This window comes from Sebastes fasciatus, chromosome 8 (genome assembly GCF_043250625.1).
Source record: "Sebastes fasciatus isolate fSebFas1 chromosome 8, fSebFas1.pri, whole genome shotgun sequence".
Classification (NCBI taxonomy): Eukaryota; Metazoa; Chordata; class Actinopteri; order Perciformes; family Sebastidae; genus Sebastes; species Sebastes fasciatus.
In genome coordinates, this window is record NC_133802.1 from 18,487,707 (window position 1) to 18,495,050 (window position 7,344).

Genomic DNA, 7,344 nt, shown 5'->3' on the forward strand with positions numbered 1-7,344 from the left:
AACCGAAACCGCACCGAAAGTTAAACTACATATCAGTGAGACCTGACAGGTGCTCCCTGGAGTCAGTTATTTCTGATTTTGCTTATCTGGTAAGTGTTCAGGAAAAGGTCCGTTTCCAGGTTCACCACTGGACAGCACTGCCTGCTGTCTGATACTTTATCAGTTATTGGTTTCACACTTTATCAGGCTTCTGAGATTGAACCCTGCACACGCACATACACACATGAACAAGATTTGAAATGGAGTTGTACTGACGTCAGCGCAGACACATCTATCCAACACACTTGCATACATGCAAGCACTTGAGGTTGCAAACTACTGTGTAAACTGTCCTTTAATGAAGTCAAGTAACCCTGCGTTTTACACACACACACATACGATACACTTACATACAATATGAAGGTATTTTAAGTTTCTGCACCCGATTTGACTGTTTTCAGGCCATTAAATGTGCATTATCAGTCGCTATAAGCACCATAAATGTGGGTCATTGGGGGCCTACTACACCTACTATGCTGTAAAAGTGAAAGTGAAACTTAAAAGCAACACGAAACACGTTGTAAAACTGAATGAAACGTCACGTTTTGAACACAAACAAAAATGCTTCTCTAGGTTTAGGCAACAAAACTACAACTTCTTTAGGTTTAGGCAACAAAATTACAACGTCTTTAGGTTTAAGCAACAAAATTACAACGTCTTTAGATTTAGGAAAAAAACAGGTTTAGGCAATACAATAACAACTTCTTTAGGTTTAGGCAAAAAAAGGGTTAGGGTAAGTTCAGTTTAGGGAAAATCATCGTGTTTTGGGTTAAAATAACTACGAACACAAAGACAACTACACATTGTTGGTTCCATCGTCCCCTACCTCCACCCGTATGGAGTTTCACATTGTCTATACTACAGCGCCTGACTTCTGCTTAGACTCCTGTCAAAATTACGACGGTCGCTTATAGCAACTGATAAAGCCTATTTAATAGCCTGACAACAGTCCAATCGGCTGTATTTTTTAGGAGAAAGCAGACATACATTCTCTGGACACATATGTATAGGGACACATGTCTTCTCCAAGGAGGACACACTCTCGGAGCGTCTCGCATGAGCAGGCACAGGGGGAGCGAGATGAACACAGGCTGCCACTGCTGTAACCAATCATGGCCGTCACTTATCCTGCTCATTCCCCTCAACGGCGAAATCATGGTGCCAGTAGAGTCGCAGAATTCGCACGCTCCCTGAGAATGAGAATATGAACATGAAAGATGATTATTTATTTAAGTCTCAGCTTGGACAGAGCACCTGCACAGTTGAAAGCATAAACTATGGTTAATAATAATAATAGTAATATTGTTTTCAGGATGTGAAAACACATGAGGGAGGAACTGTGGTACATTTGGGCTCTGCTGACGAATAGAAAAGGCTTTTAGAGCTTGTCCAGCTCGCAAGATGTCCATTCACACAAAGCTCTCACTCTGTCACACCTTCCCCCTGTCACTCACACAAAGCATGCTGGGAGGCACGGTTTCCAGGGCAACCGAGAGGCACCTTTCCTTGACGACGGTTCAGAATGCGGAGATGGAGGACATTAGCTTGCACCTCAGGTGTGGCAATATTGGAGCCTATAGCTCGACCACGAGCAGAACAAAGCCGCCGTGACCACTTTGGCGGAGAAGAAAAAAACACATGATATAAAGCAGCGGGAACAGCAGGGAAAACATGTGGATGAAACAGCAGATGAAGTGGGAACTGACATTACCAACAAGCAATTGTTCCTCTGTGAACTTTGCAGTTTTTGGTTTTGCAGCTTGTTAGGATCCTCCAGAGCTCGGTGTGACAGAAGACCCACTGGGAGTTGAAACAGCTCTCTGGTATCTCCTCTCAGTGATAAATGAACTAAGCTGCTTCACACTTATAGTGTGAATTAAAATTTCACACACACATACTCTCTCAAAAGACCCTCACACACTGTCCTAAATATGCAATAACACACTGCTGAATCCCCCTGCAGGCTCCAAAATACATCTTCAAAGAAACCCTCAATCTGCTTAACACATTTTACACACCGCGCACACACACACATGGCTAAAGCTGCATTCAGACCCAGAGCGCACAGATCAATGCAAGAAATGGGGAGACTTTGTGATATCGTGTTACTTTCAGCGAAGGCCAAACCCATGAAATTCATGAAGAGGCGACGGAGGCAGAGATAGGTGTGTTGAGTGCGCGAAAAAAACACACTGGATACACTGAGAAGACAACACACACATCTCAAGAGAAACAGGCAGAGCGAGGGGGAGAAGAAAAAGGGCGTGTGTGTTCGTAGGTGTGTGTGTGTGTTCGTAGGTGTGTGTGTGTGTGTGTGTGTGTGTGTGTGTGTGTGTGTGTTTGTGCGAGAGAGAGAGAGAGAGAGTGTGAGTGAGAAGGAGACTGAGTGCATAGAGAATTGAGTGCAGTTAGTAGTGTTTCCCCCTCGGCTGAGGCATTAACAAGCCTATAATGGACCCTCTTAAAAAGCCGACTAGGATCTCCTCCAAAACTAACTGATTTAGAGTGGCCAGGGCCCCCATGGGCAGTGGCCAAGTCCCCCTCTGTCCCTCCCCAGCACAGCCACAGCCAGCCCCGGTGGCAGGCGGCACAGACACACATTGTGTTTGTCTGCTGAACCACAAGCAATAGCAGTTTATAACACAATAAAACACCATGAGGAGGCATTAATTGGATATAATAGCCAGGGAATGATTTAGATGATTTAACACCTTTTTTCCAAGACGAGTACATAAAAGAGAGAGAAAAGGAAGAGAGGAATAAAAGGGAATTAGAAACGGACTTACACACCGCTTCCGACTTCAAATGTTGAGCCTGAGTCAGATCCACCACACACACACACACACACATACAGGACACGAATGCAGATGTAAACACACACTCACACATAGCATGCATGTAAAACCAACTATACCTAATTTAGATTTACGATCAGACATATTTACCATACACTGTTAGCAAACTGAGCTATTGCCATGTTAAAATGCAACAATGGAGGTGAAGTGAATAATGTAACAAATGAAATAAAATCATCTCCTCTGTAATGAAACCAGTGTCATATTTATGTTTTCTGTAATTTAGTAAACCCTGAAGACAATAATCAGTCCATCACAGATGAAGCTGATGCTGATAAGATATGACAGGCTAGCTGGTAGGGGGAAAAAAACACACACCCACGTAACCTCTTTATCACTCATCCATGTTTCAATGGCGGCGTTTTATTGACAATATGAGGCTCAGGAAAATAACTGACTCCAGATTCTCGCAGCAAATTATCCTCAAGACCCGCTCGCTAACCCTTCAAGATATCCCGTCACCTTATCTCTTCCTCACCTCCCTGTCTTTTCAGTCCACGCGGAGCTGAAAGGGGAGCAGGGCCTTGCATGTATGTACATAATTGGCACTTTACTGTCATATCAAATTCATATCAGCGCATGGGTCTTTGGGCTGGGAAGAACAATGAGGGCCAGACAAAAGCGGGGCTCGGTGCTCCGAGAGTCGCCCTGATAACCGCAGCACAGGCCGGTCAATAAACCCAATCATCTCTAATCTTCTTATGGGGGACTAAACAGTTCCCCCAGATACTCCACAATGCCCACTAGACACAATACGCACCGCACTGTACCAATATGAGGAGGAAAACAATGTCTGAACCGTAACCTCGGCGTACGACCTCATCAACCTTATCTACTGCTGCATTATTGTCATCTAAACACACACAAGTTCTTTATTGGGATGTGAAATTAAGTAAAGTTTATGGCAACATTTAGAAGAAAAAAAGGCCTGGTAAATATAGATTGTGATATGATGTGGAGTTTGGAAAATTTAATTTCTATAAATAATGTTTCAAGCAATGCATTTCAACAATACATTTTAAAATAGTTTTTCTATGTGTATTGTGGACTTGCAAAACCAATTGATTACCCTTCAGTATATTTTAGAGCAGAAGTGTTTTGAGGATAAAATCATTACATTTCTCTGTAGGCTGCATCCTCACATCGTCTGCCCTTGGTTACAGCGATGGAGAACGGTGCATCTCCTGGACTCCATTCTGCTGTTTCTCTGGAAGCATTTCTCCTACAACACACAACAGAGATGATTAAAGGTCAGCACCCTCGTCTTTTATAGCATTTAGCTTCCCACCATCTCACACAGAACCACCCATCTGAATTTCAATGTTACAGCGATTCTAAAAATCCTGTTATCTTGACCTTAAAACCTAAATACACAAAAAAAAGATGTATTAAATGATATAAAATGTTGGGTTTGGTCACATTTCCATAACGCTCTTCCATCAGCCTGTCAGCATAGTTACCCCAGACTTGAATACAGCTGTATGCAAAACCTCTCTGATGCTCCAACGCCCAAAACCTCTCGACTGGGGCCGACCCAATCTGAAAAAAAAAAAAAAAAAAGGTGTGGGGGATGGGAGAGGTCACAGGGGTGAGGCTATATGGTTAGTGTAGCACAATCCATCTCTAAAAAGACATATTTTGTCATGCATTATATGTGAAATTTAAACATGACGAACTACAAATAAACACAGAATATACAATTCTATTTAGAATTTTTGCCTGCATTCATATTGTTTTCATTCGTTTTATTTTGGAAATCTGTCGTTATCTCTGGCTGACAGTGTGTGTGTGTGTGTGTGTGTGTGTGTGTGTGTGTGTGTGTGTGTGTGTGTATATATATAAATATATATATATATTAAAAAAAAATCTCATATATCCAGCAAAGCACAAAATATATGTCAGCCAGAGAAAAAGGCAGATTTTCAAAATAAAACAAATGAAAATTCAGAACAATATGAATGCAAGCAAAAATTCTACATAGAATTATACTTCCTTTGTTTATTTGTTAGTTCATCATGTTTAAATTTCCCACATAATGCATGATAAGATCACCATTTCCCGCTCCATTTATCTGTCTCCCCGTCTTCCTCAATCTTCCTCCCTCTTCCTCCCTCTCCTTCGCTTTCTCCCTAATGATGTTTGACTGAGGTGCGGGTTAATTGCAGGGTTAACTGACGGCGTAGAGGAGCGGTGTGCTGTGAATATGAGACGAAAGTGAGGTTTAGTCACAGTGTGTGGATGGGGGGAAAAAGCTGTGCAGAAGTTTTTATTGAATTGTTGCAGGTTTGCATGCTGTGTGTGTGTGTGTGTGTGTGTGTGTGTGTGTGTGTGTGTGTGTGTTGTGTGTGTGTCAGAGCCAGAAAGAGCAAAAGAAGGACTTGTGTGTCTTTGTGCTACTCCTCATGCACTTATAAAACGGCATCAGCTGGGCATGAATGAGCATCAGTAAGAGCAACGCTTTGAAGGGAGGTTAAACGTGTGCCTTTGTTTTCATGTGAACGGCTGACATGCAGGATTTGTGTAAAACTCACCTCGGCAGCGGTGTCACCTCTGCTCTCTGTCTCAGTGGAATAAAAAAAAAAAACTGTCTTTACTGCCAATGTATTACACTCATTGGAATTTGACTTGTTTTACAACAGCTAGTAATGAATATATGGAGGTGGTTAATGCTTATTCAGTGTGTGACTATTTCCTCTCCAGCCTCCTGACTGCTTAGACTCGAGTACATGACTGAGGAGCAGCTTCAGTAATGTACAGACTAATCATAACATGCATGCACGTAGGAAAGACTTATCTAGAGAGACATACGGTCAAATACACACTCGGGTCAATTTTGCACCACTTATATATCAATCTGTGCCGTTCATTCGCACGAGCATTTTCACACGCATGACCATTAGGGTGTTATCAGCAGCAACCACTCCAATCTAAATCTTTATACGACCATTAATTCTAGCAGATATCGATTTGAGGCTTCACTTTGTTGTCAGTAAATATACGCATATTCAGATAAAATGTGTACACACACACACACTTAGGGAGAGTTCAAGAGAGATCTGAGATGCGGCAGCCTGTCAAATGTACAATAAACGCAGACAAACAGACAGGATAATGATCCTTTTCTACTGGCCGTGTCACAAACAGATCAATGCAAACAGCTCATGACATTTATCAGAGTGAATCAAGGACCTCCACATTAGTACCGACGCTCACCTCGCTGGTCAAGTGGCTCGACATTATTGATATGAGAGTCCATGAAGCAAAAGGGCAAAAGTCATTCGTCTATAAAACATCCAAATGAGGGATTGCTAGAGATGCTTTCTGTATGAAATAACAATTTGAGGAATTGTGCTTTTGTGTTCCTAACCTGTGCATGTATGTGTGTGTGTGTGTGTGTGTACGAGGCGTTATTCTAGAGACACACACACAGCAATAGCCCGTCTCTCAACAAATGTGCAGTGCAATTTTTCTCATTGTGAAATGATGAACGGTGACACCTAGGATTTTTGAGCCTTTTCTGCTTCGTGCGGCCAAAATTCAACTGACGGAGTCTTCCTCAATGCACAAAAATTACTTTTACTATAACTTTGATCCCATAACACACTCTTTGCTCTTTTGCAATTGATCTAATTGTGTGTGGGTATGTCTTTATAATAAAATAATTGTAAAAAAAGAATTGATGTTTTATTGCTTGAATGAAGCTTGTTGCACGGAGTAAAAAAAACTTATTTAATTTAATTTAATTAAATAGACCTGCATCACTAGAATTTTCTAACTTCACAAAAAACGTTAACAGGTTAAAACAAATGAAAAAATTATAATATTCACAAAATACCTGCAATAACAGTGTGTAAACTAAGCCTCTACCTTTATTAGCTCTCATCATATTTCACACCAGGTGTACATTACCCTGTGAGCCCAGAAACAATGACTATAATATATATTAATTTAGATTACAATCAATTTTCTAGGAGAACAATAAGACGCATGGTAGAAATTTAAAAATATATATGTTTAGGTAATATTTCTGCATCAATATAAGCTTACCTGTGACCACGTGGACCACATTAACTTTACTGAGGCTCTAAAAAAATAAAAAAGTACGGTTCATCCTGAGAGCAGGTGTAACACATGGTATCCAAGGTACAGTAAAGTTTTCCTCAAACTTCCAACTCTCTCTGTGTCTACTGTGTGTGTGCACATGTGTGTGTGTATAGGACATGGTAGTGGCCGACTTGCACGGTTTAATATAGGCTAGTGTTTGTTATATCTTGCCATATATTACCATTTCTCCTTGGAGGGGCCCCTTGCATTCAAATCAGCGGCCGGCTGCCTGATCGTAGAGGACAGCTTACTAGGCCCCTTGAATTGTTCACCAGGAACAATGGATTCCTTTGTCAACGTGTTTCTCTTTCTCTCCCCGGACAATACTGGAGGGTCCTTCTGGCTC

General features: G+C 41.5%; 1 long non-coding RNA gene across 2 annotated transcripts; it reads right to left on the reverse strand.

The window, feature by feature from the left end:
* Positions 1–349: 349 nt before the first annotated feature.
* Positions 350–7,344, reverse strand: LOC141772081 (uncharacterized). 2 transcript variants are annotated; one of them, XR_012594846.1, is made up of 5 exons: positions 7,180–7,344; positions 5,426–5,451; positions 4,355–4,433; positions 4,012–4,116; positions 350–1,229 (listed from the first exon to the last, which is right to left on the reverse strand). It is a non-coding gene; the product is annotated as an uncharacterized LOC141772081 (long non-coding RNA). The 2 variants fall into 2 exon arrangements; XR_012594845.1 differs by having other exon boundaries at positions 4,314–4,433.